At 37.3% G+C, this 20,160-nt stretch overlaps 1 pseudogene; it reads right to left on the reverse strand.

Annotated features, from left to right (window-relative positions):
* Positions 1-17,506: 17,506 nt before the first annotated feature.
* LOC148299317 (ATP-dependent RNA helicase DHX8 pseudogene) lies at positions 17,507-19,837 on the reverse strand (annotated as a pseudogene).
* Between the last annotated feature and the right edge of the window lie 323 nt (positions 19,838-20,160).

Below are 20,160 nucleotides of genomic sequence, written 5' to 3' on the forward strand. Positions count from 1 at the left end.
TGAATTCGAGCGGGTGGCGTGTGGCGTGTGGCGTGTGGTGCTTGTGTGTGAGAACAAATAATCCAAGACCAACATTCGGAAGAAAATTAAGCAAACCACGAGAAAGAAATCCGAAAACTCAACGGCGATACTTGGAATGGAATAGTTCGAACGAATCAGTAATAATTTTCTAGTCGAAAGGTCGACATTAAAAGATCGCACGTTTGCGTCTGCTACTGCCTGAAAGCATATATATATATATATAAACAAACCAATTCGCCTATTTTAATTTTGTCAATGGCAACTACGAGTCGAATTAAATGCTTTAGTATCATATTATAAATAACAGGAAATATGGGTGCACAACTATCTTATTTCAGAAATAAAAAAGAAAAGATAGTTCATTTCATAAGAAATGCAGAATGTAATACGGTGCCGCTATTCCACATTCTTTTTATAACAAGTTGAACAAAAAAAATGAATTATCTGTGAGAGTTTTATCGTACTGTAAAATTTTATGAAATTTATGAAACTTTAGGAAAATTGGAGTCAATTAATAGCTTGGATTTTATATGGTAAGAACTATGCAATTATGTTGATAAACATATAGTGATGAGCATTATATTGATTCTTAATGAGCATTATATTGATAAAGATATTTTTGTTGCTGGTTTAAATCATATTTGACTTTTCTTAAACAGGACTATTGAAGCGCATCCTCGACAAAGGTCAACGTCACATTTCTTGTTTTTCATAAAGTACGGGCTGCTTGTTCCGCCACATATATTGCAAACTGTGAATGTGATTTAATGGTCTTTATGTGTCCTATTCTACACAACTTTGCTCAACTCATGCCTCAAAGGGCATTCAGAATGGGATGAACCATCTCTGTTTATCACAAAAGGCCTGTATTTGCATTCCAGGCAGTATATAGCCTTGCAATCGATGCATTAGTAAATATACTGAACGTACGGAATTTCTTCGCTCTGCATTTGATTGAAGGATGGGCATTTCTAACCTCCATAACAATGTGATTCCTTCTGCAAATTTAACTTATTTCTTTATTGAAGACCGATTACTTTCCACTTTTCTATATCTGTATTGCTACAGTTATTGCAGAATATTTAGTTCGGAGCAATTGAATCTTATCCTTGCTTGGATTTATAGCGAACAATTAATTTACTCATATCGGCTTCGTTCTATTGCACAGTATCACTGACATATTCAGGTTTTTGGAATATTTCCTATTTAAGAAATTCATCGAATTTCAACTAATAAATAAGTTGGAATTTTGAGTTTGGGAATCGATTTTTATATGCCTAAATATTTATGAGAGACAGATAATGATAGCGGACGACTTTTTATAATTAATTGTTGACTTTACTGCAAAACACGAATTTTAATTTAAGCTCTTGAGATGATTAATTAAAAGCCAAAGGCAGCATTCAATCTTTCAATTCAACATAAATATCTTTCGCTCAGATACTCCAAAACAGCTTATACTTCTTAGAGCGACTAACCGTTGGATTGTAGGTTAATAAGTACCTAAAAATGATTCCTATTAATGACTATTAATCATTTTCGAGACCGAAGTACATGTAACGGCTTTTTTAGGTTTAGAGTGTGTTTCTTAGTTTTTATTTCATCACGTATTCACACTGCAAGATAGTGTCTAAAATCAATGGAGATACAGTGTTCCCCTATAAGATTTGATCGAAATCGAGAGTTTACATTCGTATTGGCAGTTTTATAAGCTCGTCCTCGTAAAGTGATGTTATTAGGTTGTCATGAGAACTCGAGTAAGTAGTAATTCGATTCATAATAGATTTGACACCAATAAGCTACAAGATAGTGCTATATGACTTAAAAGCTTAGATACTGGAGTAAAACATCGAAGGGAGTCATTGCCTTGCTATTTAAGGTTTTTACTAACTTGGTATTTACGAGCCTTATCGAGACTTGACATAGTTAAAAGCCAAATAAATTTCGTTGGGAGTGTCTGTGATTATGCTTTTTAATTTTTTATTCGTGAGAAGTTCTAAAGGCAACTTTGTAATAATTTCAGTCGAACTCAAAAGGTTGGAAGTATTTTTCTCCTCCTCAAAATATTCTTGAATCAAATAGCTTTCCCCACTCTTCCCGGTTTTTCTCCATTAATCTTTATCAGTAAGAGGCCTAAAGAAGTCTGGTAAACTGCAAGATGCTATTATTGCTGCCTACACAGGCAAATTTGGCCTAGTGATGCGATTTACAATCGTCACCAATTTGTTTATAGTTTCAATTACTACAATATTGAACAAAATTTTCGAAGGAGCGAAATCATATAGCTCCTGGAGTGTGGCCTCGGGACTCAAACCTATTTGAATTAATTTTTAACTAATAAATAGTTTCACTTAGAGAACTTGCAGAATTCCCCCAGTTATGACGACTCTCCAGGCTTGGCTTACTTTCAATCATGATCAGAACGGAGATGCTGAACTTGCTCACTGATGTAAGAAGAGGAGAATAAGAAGAACTTCAAAATGTCCAGATATCTTACGCTCAATAATTAAATAAAATTACCAGCATTTTTTTGTTACTGCGTTTCTTTTTTTTGTTCTTGTGAGGTTTTCTTTTCAGCTCCTAATTTTGCAGATATATCAGCAAATTTTTTATCTGTCTATTTTGTGTTGTTTATAGTAAGCAGTTCATCAATAATATAGTCCAGCGAGCTTTACAAAGATTGCTCCACACTTATTTTAGCATATTATGCTCTGCCTTTCAAATCCTGTATCTAGCTTTGCGGAATTGGTTTTTGGCTATTTTTAGCGTTTTCGAGAATGGTTTATGCCAAGAGTACTAGTTCGAGTAATAATATCTTGGAGAAGTATATTAATTCTAAGAGAGGTGCTGAACGATTGATTGTATGATTGTATGGATGGAATTATTGATATTTCTTAGATGCTTTTATTTGGATTTGATTGTAGATTATTATTAATTAGTGTATGCTAGGTGGGGTATATTCGTGTATATGTTAGTGTGTGCTGGAGTATGTATAAATATATGTCAGATCGATTAGTCCTTATATTTTTTTTCAATGCACTTCTTTGCTTTATTAGCTGCAGTATTTGCCCTTCCAGCCTTATTCCCATCTTTTTGAGCAGAAAACAATTAACAGAACTCCCTAGAATCATTAAAATTCCCAAACAAATCACCCCCCAGAAGCGAAGGCCTCACAAACTTGACAATCTGTTTATTTTTATTGGCCTGATCATACCGAAATGCTATATCTTTCAATCTTTATACATTTTCAATAGAATTGCCTATTCCTTTAATTTAGCACTCTCTACAACACGTTCTTTTATTATCATTGTGTATATCTTAGTTTATTCTATTGTTATAAGAGAGGTTCTTGTGGATTATTCGAGAGGGTTATTTGAAAGTAGTCGAACTTATACGGGAAAGTGACACTGCCCTATTTTTCAAACTAACATGATAAAAGATGCCTCATCTTAGGTGTCCACTCTTTCACCCGCTTTGTTGTGAAAGTGACTATATGTACATTGGAAATCAGATATGCTGGGGAACAACAGCAATTGGCACCATCACTAAAAAAAACCAAGAATTAATTCTCTGTCGCTCATCTCTTTAATCTCTAACACTCAGGACAAAATCAAAGCCGAGTGATACAGTGGAATTGCCGATCATTTTTGCTTAATTTTATTTATTCCTCGAAATGTAAAAGTCTACGAATTCCATGTAAACGCGAAATAAAAGAGAAAAGTCAACTTATTTCAATACCAAATAATACTCATCACATACAAAACCTTAGGAAACTAATATAAATCCTAAGCATAAAAAAACGACCCAAACACAAAATACTTATTCGACTACGATTTCAAAAGAGTGATCCTTGATGAGGCTAATAATATCAAAGGCACGAAAACTATAATGTTCAATGGAGTTATGAAATTAAAAAGTCTGTATTCTTGGTGCTTAACAGGAACTCTCATTCAAAACTCTGAACAAGATTTATTCGCCATTTTTAAGTTTCTCAGGATTTAGGTTTTCAGTTAAGAATATTGGTGGAATCAGTATATCAAAAATACAGAGTGCACTCAGGCAAAATTGCATATTATACAAACAGTGCTCAGGCCAATTGTTTTGAGAAGGACCAAAGCTTCAACTTCACAGAATGGATAAGCGATCATCGTCTTAAAGTAAAAAAGATAAATGGTAATCAGGCCGTCATTTACTGCAGTATAGGAAAGAATTTATAAGAAACTAGAAACTGGGGTGATTGCACTCTTTAAGAATGCGGCCAACTAGACTAGAAATTATGCGCATGTTTTCCAGATCATTTCCAAGTTGAGGCAGTTTTGCTGTCATCCTGCCCTGATTTTTGGTCGGGATGCAGAAGATATTGAGAGTATACTCCATAAATTTTTATAAAGCAAATCACTCACCAAGAATTTTCGGGAAGAAGCAGTCAATCAAATGATTGAGGCTCAGTCGAACTGCATAATTTGCTACGAAACGCCGACCTAATTAAATCCAGTGCTTACTTAATGTGGCCATTACTTTTGTCAGCCCTGCTTACTTATCTCTCTGCCCATAAAGTCCTGGTGCCCGATATGCCGAGCAGTCATCACAGATAAATCCTAAATTAAAAAATGTGGTACCCGAGACGATTAGGTTCTAATCGAAATAAAAAACGCAATCTTCTATTTCTTAAAATTTTGGTAAAATCGTACGATAAATATGATTTCGAGGTCCAAGCGCTTTCTGCTATACCAATGGAACTCCGGTCATCATCAATAATTATTTCGCATCTTTTGAACTCAATCAAGCCTTGCCCTTTCACTTCACCATATTTTTAATATAATTCCAAATAACAAATATCCACTGATCAAACATAGCAATTATCAGCTCAAATTAAATTATTATAAAAATAGAATACCCATAATCCTTATTTCTTATTTATATTGACCATTTGATTAAGTACCAACTAATCTATATACTCAAACAAGGCTGAATAAATAACTGAATTTCTTTATAATCATTCAATCTATCAATCGATCAATAATGTCTATCTGATAGCTTTGGCATTAACTACATTTGCATGCATATTTAAAATTTGAACTGTAAAATAAATCTCTACAATTATGAATATAAATAAAGATGAATACCAGATTGTTTATTATCAAACTCAATCACCAGCTATTTTGATTATTTGGTCTGTTTTTTTTCAGGTGATTTGTCAGGAAGTTTGAGAAAAAGTTTTGAGGGGGAGGGTTATTAGGAGGGTATCCATTATTGTAATTCTGGGGGGGACATCCGTTGTAATTAGGAGGATAGTGCATTTGTGGTTGTGGTGGAGGGTACCCATTGTAGGCATTGCCGGCATTGTAGCCATTGTAGCCATTGTAGCCATTGTAGCCGTTCATGTTGGGATAGTAAGGAGGAGGTTGCTGATAGGGGTTTTGTGGATTTTGGGGGTTTTGTGGACCTGATATACTGGCCAGTATGTTTTGGAACACATCTTGGTTGTTGGCCATTCCGCTCCCTTGCATTTAATTTGGAGGCATATTAAGATGTTTAGGAATACCATTGACCTTCGAGAAATAGTTGTTCAGTTCAGAAAACTCCACCGAATTCGATTTATCCTCATCAATAAGCGTAAAAGCCGCATCAATTTCTTCATCGTTAATCTAGTTACTCAAATTCTTCAACATACTCCGGAACTGCTATCGACACAAGGATTTCTTATGCTCTTTATCATACTGATTAAAGATAGTGTAGAGCAACTTATGACTCTTTTGCAGATGGTGCATCAACTTCACAAAGCATATCCGCACTTTTTGTTCTGTTTATGCCGATATCTTTGACATTTATTCAGTGACGTTTTGCAAAGTTTACTTTTTTTGGTATGCCGGAATGCAACGATGCACAGATGTGAAACTAATGCTGTGTTGAGTCATGATATTTTCTATTTCAGTGATAGAGATTGAGCCGTTGTGGTCGATGTCTGTTTTTTAGAATATGTAGGCAGATTCGTTTTTGTTGATGCCTGGACTGACCATCTTCAGGAACTGATAAAATTGATTCTAGTTTAGTTATGTGGTTTAACTGGCATATCCGAGACTGCTCAAGATCTTGCATAAGTCGAGGTTGTTCGAATGAATTTGGAATCTGAGATCGGCCATCACCATTTTCAACTTATTCTCAAATGCTTAATTTTTATCGGATTTGTTAACAAAGTAGCCCTAGAAGATAGGATGTGCAAATAATTAATCCCAACTCATTCTGTTTTTTTCGTGGATCTAGAGACACCTCTTTAGAAAATTTTTTGTGACGTCGGATAGATTTGGGTCTATCTCTAGCTTTTTTGTTTAGATTTTGTTCACCAAATCGTACTCACTCTTGCCTGTCCAGGGGGTGTACCCATGGAGTAGCTCAAAGAAAATGAAGCCGAGAGCCCATATATCACATTTTGAAGAATATTGCTAACTCTTTAATACTTAGAGTGACATATAAAGAGGAGTGCCTACGATCGTTTGGTTTTGGAGTTTTGAACAATTTTATGTTTTCTTTGCAAACCCAAAATCTCCAATTTTAAGCTTTTTGCCCTTCACCATAATATTGGCAGGCTTTAGGTCTCTAAATAAATTAACAAAAAAATACCGATGTATAATTCCTTCTCGGACTAAGGCTAAGAAGCCATTGGACATCTGCAGTAGATAATTTTTCGCTTCTCCTTCAGAAATCGGCTTTCCTGATTTCATAATGGATGTCAAATCTCCATCGCAAAGTTCTTGAACAAGATAATAATTGCTGCTACTCTACATGCATTAGAGAAACCCAACAATGTTCGGGCAAGTAACACTTTGCATAATTTTAATTTCAGAGAATAGTGCACTTTTCAAATATTCATCCGAATCAACTAAGTTAGAGTAATGCTACTGCTTGCTTTTTTGAGTATTTTTACGGCAACTTTTTCGTGGGTTTTATCGTCAATGCCGACGTAAACCGCCCCGTAAGATCCTTCACCGAGCTTTTGGCTGAGATAAATTTTATAGCCATCGATTTGCTTTGTTGCCATTTCTTTGATTAAAGAGTATAAATATATCTTAAACGATAACTTTTTATAATGCACCTCCCAACCCCAACCCCAACCCCAACCCCAACCCCAACCCCAACCCCAACCCCAACCCCAAGAAGAATTATCATGGTGCCAATAATAAATAAATAAATAAATAAATAAATAAATAAATAAATAAATAAATAAATAAATAAATAAATAAATAAATAAATAAATAAATAAATAAATAAATAAATAAATAAATAAATAAATAAATAAATAAATAAATAAATAAATAAATAATATAAAGATTTCAAATTATTGCATATTGTGGTGATTGGCAACGCTTAGAAATAATTAAGAAAATATGAAAATCCTGCCGATGGTTTTCATGAAGTGATGAGAAGATTTCTTGTTTGTTGAAATTAAATAAGTTAAATACATTTTCAGTATCATTCTGTATGAAGAAGAGTAGATAAATATACATCGCTGCTGGCCATAATATATAATACAACAGATCGCATGATTTCAAAGAACTTAGCAGTTTGCCTCATCCGTCGATCCCTCGCTTTTGCTTCATCGTAAAAAAGTGTTGGCTTAATAAATGCCCCTGCATCCAAATACTTGGATCATAGAGAATAACTGAAGGCTAATATTTGGCGAACACCCGATTCGACAGGCAAGGTAGCTTATAACTGACTATCCCAGAGATCCTTAGAAACTCATTTAAGCAATGCCGAACAACTTATCAAATAGATCCCAGTGATGAAAGTACATGAAGATGTCGTCAGATGCATGGTAATTACATTTTAATTGGCAGGGTGGAGTTATGCCAGGGTCAGGGCATCCACAAGTTTATATCCAGGTTAATACTAAAACGCCAGGAGAACCAGTATCATGCAAGTACTGTGGGTTAAGGTACGCCCTAGACTCCTAACATCATCACTGATGATATCGAATTGACAAAATACAACTATTAAATGAATGCTGTATTATATGCAGATTAACAAAATAACATTATTATATTGATGATTGTGAGTTTTATTGAGATTATTTTTGAAGCACGTGTACCAGTCAGAGCTATGATAAATATATGGTGGCAAATTCTGGGAGTAAATCTGCTGTTTTCAATTATTGCTATTGTACTCTCGTTTGTTTATTTATTTGTGAATTTAATATCAACATAATCTTTATCAAAGGATGTAACGGATAGGCTTTTAAAATTCTATTAACTCTATCTAATTTCAGTCGTCAGGAAAACAAATAAGCAAACATTCATATGTATGTTCATTCATTCGACAAATTCCGGGAAATCATAATTCATTTGATTGATATCAATCAAGGAAGGAAGGAAGTTTAATTTGTCGATATTCAAAACTGTAGCCTAAAATAAGGAAGGAGGAAAGTAAAGGGTATATCATTGATCAAGAATTTCATGATCGAAATTATGGAATCATCATATTCTTTAGCGTTGCAGTCCATGTTAGAAAGCTGTTGTGGCAATCGATTGCCCTTTAGACTCTTTTTAAGCCCGATAATGTGGGAAATTGCAGTGCTGTTGGCTTACGGTTTTGATTCTCAGTCTCATTCTCTTCATTCCTATAAACATAATCTGTTAGCCTCTGATCCTCTTTGTCCATTTTATCTTCCGCAATTTTTGAGAATTCTATTGTTGTTTTTGTCCAGGTCCTTTGCTAAATTTCTTTCTGAAATGCCAAGAATTCCCGTTCCCTCCTGAAAAGAGCCTAGAATTCGTAATGTTTGGTGAGGAAGTAGCTGATGATCTTTGGGATAGAGCCAAGCCTCTCACTCATTCTCTGGTGGTGGAGTTTGCATTGCCGAAAATTCCTGGATTTTACATACTTTGCCATCCCTTGGTGCACGATCCATAGCATCCCATGAGGCTTTCCTTCCATTTGAGCAGCATTATGCTCAATAAAGGCTGCATATTTCGCATTCTCCGCTAATGTCCAATCCACACATTTGGACATGTTGGATACCCCCGAATCCTTTGCAATTCTGAAAGGGCCGTTCTCTTTGAAACAAGGCATTTGGGGAGTTGGTTAAACTTCTTCTAGCTTGATTTACTGTTAGGCTTGATTCATTGTTTCTTTGAAATAATTATAGATAAGTTTTAAATGCAGTAGCCTTAAAATGAACATAAAGCAGCCGACAAATAATTATTTTCATTCTGAAATGAGATAAGAGTCAGGAATATGGTTTAATGGTTGCATTTTGATGGTTTCTGTAGCTTTATCGGAATATTTTTAACTTAATTTCATCGAATGGAAGGCAGGAAAAATCACTTGGGCTTCGCTATGCCAATGTATTAGTTCAATTAACTTAACTAATAAATGTCTGAATTAACAGCCCTATAATGTTCGTCCTTGATGAGCTAAGAAACATTTGATAATTCATTATATTACTGAAAATCGCATATGTCCCATAAATTGATAATTTAATTAAATAAAATGGTTTCGAAAAATATGAAGTGGGAGTTTTGGTGTTGCGGAAAATTTATGATTTCTTGCCAAAAGCTTAATAATAGAATTGAAGAACAAATTCTAAGTCTTACACTTTATCCCAATTTTAATGAGTTTTCCTGAGCTATAAATACAGTAGTTATTTATTCAGCCATTTATCCCAGCAACTTATACAGCAATTTAATAAGCAAAAACTGATCTTTAACGATGAAATTGCTCTAGGAAAAGCCTTCATTCGTGCATTTTTGCTCATTGACCTTCTACCACAGTTTCCAAACGAAATATTCATCAACAATCGCTCACGAAATGAAAGCAAGAGATAAAAGGAAGTCCTCAAATAAATAATCACTTCTAAAAATATAAATATCTTTGAATGTACATCAAAATCTCATCTTTTCACACTGAAAAAACAAATGCAATTTTGTATGACTAACTAAACTTACAAAGAAACAGTGTCTAATAATTAGGATCATTATAATTCATGAATATCGTAAGATAGCATCAATATACTTTATTGAATAAACCTGGTTTTTATGAGATTAATCATTGTGTGATGCATTTGAATTGAGAGTGATCGTATGTTTGTCCTTGTTTGCAAGTTGTGCATTGTTTGATAGTCACATCATAGTTGCTTCCGGATGAGCAGTTTTCGCATCGCTTGGAATCGTGGTTCCAGTATTTTGGGAGGTAGCAGGCTATACACTGCTGGCCATTCCAGAATGGGGCTGTTTTCGGACATCCATTCCCAGAAACTGAATTAGTCGTTGTATTTGTATTGTTGTTCGTAGTAGTGGTAGATGTTGTTGTGGATGTGGAAGCTGAGGGTGTCTCTGAATTGACAGCAACTGGGGTGACTGCAACAGGCTCTAAGGAAAATGAATTTATTGTTGAAGCTGTTGAGGCTGTTCTTTAACATTTAAAGGTTTTGAAGTTGTAAGCAAAGCCCGATAGACAGGCACTACATTTCTTTTGTGAAATATCGTAGTTTGTTCCTGTAGGGCAATTCTCACATCGCTTGGTATCATGATTCCAGTACTGGGGCAAATAGCAAGCAATACATTTTTGGCCATCGAAGAAGGGTGTAGTTGGTGGGCAAGTTTGAGATGATGATGATGACGATGATGACGATGATGATGACGATGATGATGGCGATGATGATGACGAGGATGACGAGGATGACGAGGATGACGATGGTACTGAGGTCTCAACTTTGACGGTTGTGACGACAATGGAGCTGCTAACACACTGATATTTCTTGGGATCATATACTTGCCCTGTTGAGCAGCCTGTACATTTTTTCAAAATCACATCGTAATTTGTTCCTGTAGGGCAATTCTCACATCGCTTGGTATCATGATTCCAGTACTGGGGCAAATAGCAGGCAACACACTTTTGACCATCAAAGAAGGGCGTAGTTTTGGGACAGGCTGAAGTGACAGGTGCAGGTTTAACATATTCGACAGGGTAAACGGATGTGCCAGGTGTGACATATGGGACTGTAATAGCAATATTACTCTCAGAAGATTTGCATTGAAGAGTTGCGACATCATAATTAGTTCCTGCAGGACAAGTCTCGCATGCCATAGATTATTTGTTCCAATATTTAGGCAGATAGCACGCAACACATTTTTGGCCATCCCAGAATGGTGCGAAACCAGAGCAGCTATTCTTTAGAAGTTGGCAGGATGAAGTGGATGCTTCATAATAATAGTTAGCAGGACATTTCAGACAAGTGTGATCTAATTTATTATAGTAGGAATCTGCTGGGCATTTTATGCAGGATTGTCTTTGCTAATTCCAAGCTGAACCTTCTGGACAATTGAAACAGTTCTGTCCGTTCCAATAAGGAGCACTAGTAGGACAGGTCAAGCATTGTCCTTTTCCATCCCAGTGTGTGCCATTTTGGCATGATAAACATTGAGCACCATTCCAAAACTTTGCTAAATTGGGGCAAACACAGGTACGAGCATTTGAGTCATAAACCTGACCGCCTAAGCAAGAGCCAGCTCCTGTAATCGACACACATTTATTCGTTACTGAATCAAATGAAAAGCCAGTTGGGCATTACTAACAATTGTTTTTTATAGAGTTCCAAGTAAATCCTAGAGGACATGAACATTGATTGGTCTCTGAATTAAGCTTTTGACCGATTGGACAGGCCTCATATATGCAAGATTTAGAATTTTCATCGTATTGGAATTTAGAGGGACATCTCATGCATTTAGTTGTTCCAGATGTGAACTACCCATAAGGGCAAACACAGGCTTTAGTTTTGGTATCGTAAATCTTGTTGTCTGTGCAGGCAGAGTTGTTCACTTTTTCACATTGCTTAGTGACTGAGGAGTATTCGTATTCAGGAGCACAAAGAATGCATTTATTGAGATTTTGACTGTAGATGGCTTGTTCGGGGCAAACTGCAGAAGATGATACGCTATTTACGCATTGATAGCTTGCTTCATCAAAGCTGTATCCAAGGGGACAGCTGAAACACTTATGCGTTGTGCTGTTATAGTGATATCCATGAGGGCAAGTATAACAGATTGAATATTTTGGGGACCATATACTTCCTGGATTGCATGTTGTGCACTTGCTTCCATCCCAGTAAGGATTCTCATGTGAGCAATCGCATGTCTGCGTTACTTCATTGTAGCTGCGACCTCCTGTGCATGTTTGAGTCGAGCTTATCTTTAGGAGTTAGCATTTCAAAGTGGTGCGATTGAGAGTTGCACCTTCTGGGCAGCTTACACATTTCCTAGTGTTGGAATTCCATAGCTGATCATTCGCACATATCACGCACTCCTCTCCATTCCAATGCTGCCCAGTGACTACACATTTGCACTGCTTACCAGCAAACTCATAAATACTTCCACCTGTACACCTTGGAATGCATTGCAAGTATTCTCGACTCCATTACTATCCCTGTCTGCATGCATAGCATTTCACGCCATCCCAATGAGGTAACTAGCCTGTGCACACACAAGATTTCGTATTGATGTCATAGATTTGGCCTCCATTGCATGTTATTAGCTCGCATTTTTATGTGTTATTATTATAGTATAAAGAAAGAGGGCATGAGGCGCATTGCTTCAAGTCTTGATCCCAATGCTGTGGTGCGAGACATGTAACACACTGCTTTAGAGTTTAGCTGTAGTATGTGCCTGAATAGCAGATAGTTTATAAGCATGACATGGACCTTTTATCGTAAACGGCTCCTATTGGGCAGCTGGAACAGGAGTGATCTGTCATGTTGAAGTGAGTGCCACTTGGGCATTGAATGCAGGTCTTGTAATAGTCACTCCAGAATTTGCCTTTCTCGCAAGTTAGGCACTGAGCTCCATCCCATTGCGGCTTCTCTTCAGGACACTCACATTTTTTTGAGTTGGGGTTGTAGACTTGCTCGCCCTGACATGAGACCAGCTTACATTGTTCAGCTGCCTCGTCGTAATCGTATCCATTCGGACATAAAGCACACTGTTGGAGACCCTTATCGAAATGCTGACCGTTCGAACAAGTAATGCATCTACCTTCCTGACTCAGACTTGATCCCGATGGGCAATGTACACATCTTTTAAGAGTGGAATTGAAATATTAATTTTACAAGCAATTTAAGCATACACTTTGAGAGTAACTCCAATATTTAGGAGCACGGCATGCAACACAGGAACCAGTCTTGAAGTTGTGGAAGGGGTATTCGGGTGGGCATTGGCATTTATTTTCATCTGGGTTGAATGTTTGGCCATTGACAGTGCATTGTGTATTCTTGAAGCATATGTATCTGGTCGCATCGAAGGTCTATCCAGTCGGACAAGTGTCACAAATTCTCTTGGTGGTGTTGAAGAACTCTCCTAATCCGCATTCTGAACATTCCAATGTGGTTTTATTCCAATATCTCGGAAGATAGCATGCACCGCAGCTCTGTCCATTGAAGAAGGGCATATAAGATGGACATTAGCATGATCCTTTCTATTTATTGTATACACTGCCTGTGGCACACTGAGATGTGTAATCATTATAATCACAGCTCTGAGTTGTCGAATTGAAATGCGTGTTGTCCCCACATTTCATGCACAAGTTGTTCGCGGAACTGAACCATGAACCTTATGGGCATTGTTGGCAGACTCCATTGATCTATATTGGAGTTTATCGAGAGCATGTTTGACAAGACTTAGTTTGAGTGTTGTAATATTGCCCTGATTTACAAATCGCACAGGAGTTAGTTTGGGGCCTCCAATACAATGGGAACTTGCATCCAACGCATTAGACTCCGTTATCATGAGGTTTATTCGAAGGGCATTCACAAATATGATTCTAACTATTGTAGGTGGCACCGACTGAACATTTAGGAGCACTTGGTGAAGTAACTGCTTGAATCTTCACGCATGTCCGATTTGTGGCATTATACCGTTAATTGTCACCACATTGAATGCAGACATAATTTCGATCATCGAAGTTTGTATTGGTGGGGCAGCCGTAGCATACGCCATCGATTTCAAATGGAGTTTCACCTGAACATACTTGGCATATGTTCTTTCCTTAGTTGTAGACTTCTCCATCTGGACAAGTTCTGCATTGTCTCATTTCTTGATCCCAGAAGTATGGAGTTTTGCAAATGACACAGGCACTGCCAGTGTCATGTGGGTAGGATGATGAACATTAGCATTTACCAGTGGTAGAGCTGTAGCTTGCGCCAACATGGCATTTAGGGATTGTGGGCAGAGGCGAGGGAATGACTACTGGCTCATAGACTTGTGGATCAAATTAATCCACAGGAGGAGTTGGCAGTGGCTTAGGCTGTGTACTATTTGCCACAAATATTGGGTTAGTGACAGCTGGCAGTATGCATGTCGAATTGGCAGCATTGAATGTTGACCCTAATGGACAAAGAATGCAAACTTGCTTTGAGCTCGAGTAATATGAATTATTTGGGCAAGACTTGCATTATTCATTGTTTAAGATGGGTTTATCGATTGGGCATGGCTGACAGGTCTTTGTGACATTATTGAAGAGTGTTTTTGAAGGGCAGTAAAGGCAAGATAGTGTTGTTTGGTTCCAATAAAAGGGAGCATTGCATGGCAAACATTCAATTCCATTAAAGTAGGGGGTCGAACTAGGGCACATGCATTGATAAGAGGTTTCATTATAGACTTTTCCATTTGAACATTTCGGCTGGGCTGTCACACTCGAGATACAAGCTTTCTTTACAGCATCATAAGAAGAGCCATCCGCACATTTGATGCAGATTTTATACTATTGGTTATAGAAGGTCGTTGAAGGGCATGGCTGACAGGTGCCATTAATTTATAAAGGAGCCTAAGTAGGGCATGGAACACATTTCTTGGAGCTATTCGAGTATACAGAACCATCAAGGCATTCTTTACACTCCATCGAAGTTGCATTCCAGTACTTCGGGAACGAACAAGCAAGACATTCAAATGTATTATTGAATGGCTTATTTTAAGGGCACGAGCAGTTATTGATTGATTAATTGAATTGGGCATAAAGAGGGCATGATTTTAGAGGGGTAGGAGCAGGTATCGATGCATTCACAGTTGTATTTAATGCGCAGCTTTTAGAAACAAGATTATACACCGTTCCATTTGCACAACTCAGACACAGGTTATTTTATGCGTCGTAGTAATTTTTACCTAATGGACATCCAAAACATTTGCCTTCAATAGAAATTGGATATTCAGCTGGACAAGCCTTGCATATAAATGTACTGCTGTTTAAATAATTGCCTTGAGGGCAGGACTGGCAAGTTTTATTGATTGGATTCCATTTGCTTGGGGAAGGGCAGATAACACAGGTCTCTCCATTATAATTCTATTCCGGCTTCGGGCACCCACATGTACCATTACGATAAACTTGAGAAATTGGGCATTGATTGCATTTCTTAATGGTCTAATTCCACCACTGATTGTAAGCATTACATTGGATACAGGACTATCCTGTGTAATATGGGTACTTTGCAGGGCACTCGCATCTTGTAGTTTGGTTGTTGTATGCTTGTCCGATTGGGCATGGCTGGCACGAATGTGTGGATTGATTGTAAAAACTGTAATTGAAGCAAGCGACACAGTTCAATCCAGTTGCGAAAGGTGCATAATCAGGGCATTTCTCGCATTTTTTGGAGGTTGCATTAAAGTTCGATCCTGCTGAACACGACTAGCATTTTGCTGATGTCGCATTATAGACGGAGGAAATGGGGCATGGTTGGCATCGGAGGTCCACAATCATTGGGGTCTATGCTGGGCAGGCACACATTTGCAAAGCATAGTTATACTTCATTGTTGAAGGGCATAAAAGGCAGCTGTTTGTAAATGTTGAGAAATAGGAAGTTTCGTTGCATGCTTAGCATCTGAGCCCAATGGCAACAGGCTTCTCGAAAGGGCAATCTTTGCACTTAGCTAGAGAAATATCATAGATTGATCCAGTTGGACATGAGAGGCAGGCTTTAACTGTTGAGTTCCAATAGCTTGGAAGATAGCAAGAAATACATTTGGATCCGTCGTAATATGGAGTATTTTGTGGGCATTGGCATAACTGCGTTTCGTTGATGAAGACCATCGAGTTTGGGCAAGAAATATCAGAAACACAGGCATGTATGGTCGTGTTCAGATGAGTTTTCGGAGGGCAAGAGACGCACTGTCCGATGCTGACATCGAAAATAGGGGTTGGGGAATAGCAGTTAATACATTTCTGATCAAGTACGAAGGGAGTTTATGCTGGGCATTTTGTCACATTGTTTTTTGTTATGACATTAAACAGTTTCTGGAACAGCTCAGCCTCGGTTGAATTACCATGAATCCAGTTTTGGACATTAATGTTTGTGTAGTTGACATAGTTTGAGACATTCGCGATTGCATTGATCTTTGAGGGTTCAGTTATGTTTGAAGCTGGGGGAGGGCAAGTTTCCTTTGTGACTGAGTCTTTAATGTCTTTCAAGTAGGTCTCAACCCACTGTTTTTGTAAGAGTAAGTTATCTTTGATAGTTCCGTTTCGATTGGGGTCTGTTGAATTCATCTCATTGATATCATTATTTAAGGCAGTGAGATTGGCCTAAATTTGCTGAATGATAATGGTGAGGTTATATTTTTGTTCAGAGGTCAGATTAGTGCAGTTGACAGTCTTCAACTGAATTGGCAGTGTGTGATTTTGTTGAAGATCCATGAGGAAGTTCCTCTAATCTGCCAATCCATCTTGAAGAATGATAATTTGTTTGTCAGGGGTACCTTAAGCTTGTTGGATATTGTTGTTGATTGCTGCGACAGTTTCATTCATCTTTCTCAACTCTGCTTGTAGTTGTTTCTCTTTGTCCATGAGAGCTTGCTCATATGTCAGAGTTGTGTTTTATTGGGAGTGTAGGAGACGAGAATTTGCTGCCCATAAACACAGAAGCAAGATCAAAGTCTTAAATCCAGCCATGAATCGATTGAAGAAAATAAATAAAATAAAACTAAAGATAAATATGTTTAAATTATATTTTAAATTGTTTTTAAATACCATTAATGCGCCCTGAATTTAAATACAGTCAGCATTACCTTAGCTTAAAATGAAGAACTATCATTTTTAGGATCTTTCTCCAAAGGACTCATTATTTATATTTGGGAAATAATCCAAAATTATGATTTATTCCACCACCTTCAAAGTTACAAAATTAGGAACCAACGATTTACAATAGAACTTAGTACGAACAAAAAACATCATTGAAGAGCAGATGCTTTGACAATTAAGCAATAAGATATATATTTTTCATGTGTGTTTCATTTATGTGTAATTTGAAAGTTGTATTTTTTTTTAATTAAATATGTTTTTGAATATTCTATGTGCATATTTTAGCAATGCGCCTAATTCTTAGGATTAGGCTAATCTACTTACTATCAATAAGATCGGCTCTTTTAATATCTATATATGGATATATTAAATATATTTGAAATACTCTCAGAATATCCTTACTCATGATGAGATGTAATTGTCACACTAATCATCCTTTTCTTTTACTCAATCTCCAAGCATTTGGATCTCCATACTTTTGTGCCAATGGGTCTAACTTTTCATTCCTCTTTTTTCTCACAAATCCCAGTTCGTCTGTAAACTTGAAGAAATTCGGGGCAACATCGATCAACCACTTCGGATTTATCGAACAAACATTTCTCATGTATTATTTCGTAGTGAATATGAGCTCGTGGTAAACAACCCATTCTGGCTCCTTATTGAAGAGTGAACTGCTGGGATGAATATAGACGATATGATCATCGACGAGAGTGCGATACCCTCCTTTTGAATCCTTCTTGGCAGCATGGAAGAAGTAGCCCGAAACAATTGTTTTTCTGATCAGGTTCGCATTCGTCAGGCAGGAGTTAATTGGAAATCTATACCTCTATAGCAGCTCAATCAATTGTTTGCGAACATCCTGCGCGCGTTTGAGTCCCCGATACTGGATAAAATTCTATTGGCACCACGAGGAGGTATAATTGTTTTTGCGCCATGCTTCGTATACTGAGAGCAATGTGAGGTGATCGCCTTCCATATGGTTAAATTTAGTCTTCTTTTGATCTGCGATGGTCTATTTTTATTTCGGGCGATAAAAAATGTTAGGAATCGAGAGCATTGCAATGATTGTAACAATCTCATGTGTGCACCCGAAATCTATAGAAGTTAACAGCATTTTCGAAAGAGATGGCTACAAGGGAAATTCCGCCATCTTTCGGCCGAGTTTTGTAAGGAGGCCTTCGTCATCCAAAGCTGATAGGTAATACAGCTATTCTAGGGCAGCGATAAGAGTTTGAGCTGGAGGCGCATCCATGAAATCGAAGTTTATCAAATCATTAATGCCCATAGCCTTTAGCTACAGTACAGTATTTGAGAGGTTGGCTCTTTGAATTTCCGGTATTGACGTGGGCAACATTTAATTCTGGTATGCATCTTCTGTGTAGATTCTATAACACTTCCCGGGCCCTGTTCTCCCAGCCCTTCCTGCTCTTTGCTTTGAACTGGCCTGAGATATCGGGGCCACAATTAAAGAATCCATTCCTAATTTTGAGTTATAGATTTTGATTTTAGCGAAACCCGGATCAACCACATAGTAAATTCCGTCGATTGTGAGAGAAGCCTCTGCAATATTGGTAGCAATAATGCATTTTCTTTTGCCTTTTTGAGCAGGCTCGAAGATTTTGGTTTGTAGTTCGGAGGACTGTGCCGAATACACAGGCAAAATGATAAGCTCAGGAATTTAATTCCCCATTTTTCTCAGCCTTTACTTTAGTATTTGACAAGATGTATCAATTTCCTCTTGGCCTGTCAAAAATAGTAAAATGTCTCCTTCGGGCTCATCCAAGTGAATTTGCATCACACACATCAACGAAGCATCTAAATAGTCAGTTTCAGGCTCTTTCGCGTAGAGAATTTACACATTATATGTCCGCCCCGGAATGCTGAATATTTTGCAGTCGAAGAAGTAAGTTGAGAACTTTTTAGCCTACAAAGTTGCTGACGTCACAATGAGAGTGAAATCGTTTCGCTTTTGGACCACTTTTTTTAGGATTCCGAACAGAACGTCAGTGTTGATGGTCCTCTCATGTGCCTCATCGAGCATGATCACCGAATAAGCGCTCAGGTATTTATCAACAAGGGCCTATCTTAGTAACATACCATCGGTCATATACTTAATTAATGTTTTGTTCGATGTCACATCTTCGAACCTAATCGAATAACCTACTTCTTCGCCCAGTTTCACTCCCATTTCTTCACAGACTCTCTTAGCAACTGAAATAGCTGCGACTCTTCTTGGCTGTGTGCATCCGATCTTTCCATGTTTTGAAAAACCCTTTTCGTGTAGATATTGTGTGATTTGGGTTGTCTTGCCTGAGCCAGTTTCTCCAATTACAATCAGAATCTTATTGTCGATGCATGCTTTAATTAGCTGTTCCTTGTATTCGAAAATAGGAAGTTTCTCTTTTTGAGATTTAATAGCTGACTTGGATGATTTATTTGAAGATGAGTAATGGCTATGGGATTTTGTTTTTTATGCAGTGGCTGAGGGAGTTATTTCATCCAAAATGTTAGTAATATCTCTTGTCTACGTTTTGCTCTGCATTTCCCGGATTTAGCGACGCTAACGAGCATATTGGGCTGCATTTAATGCTTCTCTTTGCAAGGTTCCTTACGGATTTTTTACCACTCGAACTGGGGATAAATTTACCCCTGTTTTGGTTGTTTGCCCTCTCAAAAAAGGTGGCTCTTTATCATTCATCTCTATGTTGACTTCCTCAATATCTTCACGAAAGATTCCCCTAGGTTTCACAATTCCACCCATATAGCTCAATCTGTTAATTTACCATGCCTATCCATAAAGAGTGTTGTTGCCTTCCATATTGACATCCGTAGGATTCTATATCTTAATTCCTGTCAGATCTCCAAAGTTGTTATGACCCTCGCCAAAATGCATATTCTTTATCAAGCTATTGCTGATGGTTTACACTTCCAAAAGGCTTTCAACTTTATTCTAAAGCAACACTTTTTTATCCATGTTTTGCTTACTGATTGCTTCTGTTATGACTTCACCTGTTTTTTGGTTAATTCCTTTCATGCTTAATCTTAATCGACCATCGTTAAATTATAAAATTTTCACATATACAT

The sequence above is a fragment of the Brachycentrus maculatus genome, unplaced genomic scaffold, assembly GCF_059751285.1.
Source record: "Brachycentrus maculatus isolate JH-2025_06_01 unplaced genomic scaffold, ASM5975128v1 h1tg001185l, whole genome shotgun sequence".
Taxonomy (NCBI): Eukaryota; Metazoa; Arthropoda; class Insecta; order Trichoptera; family Brachycentridae; genus Brachycentrus; species Brachycentrus maculatus.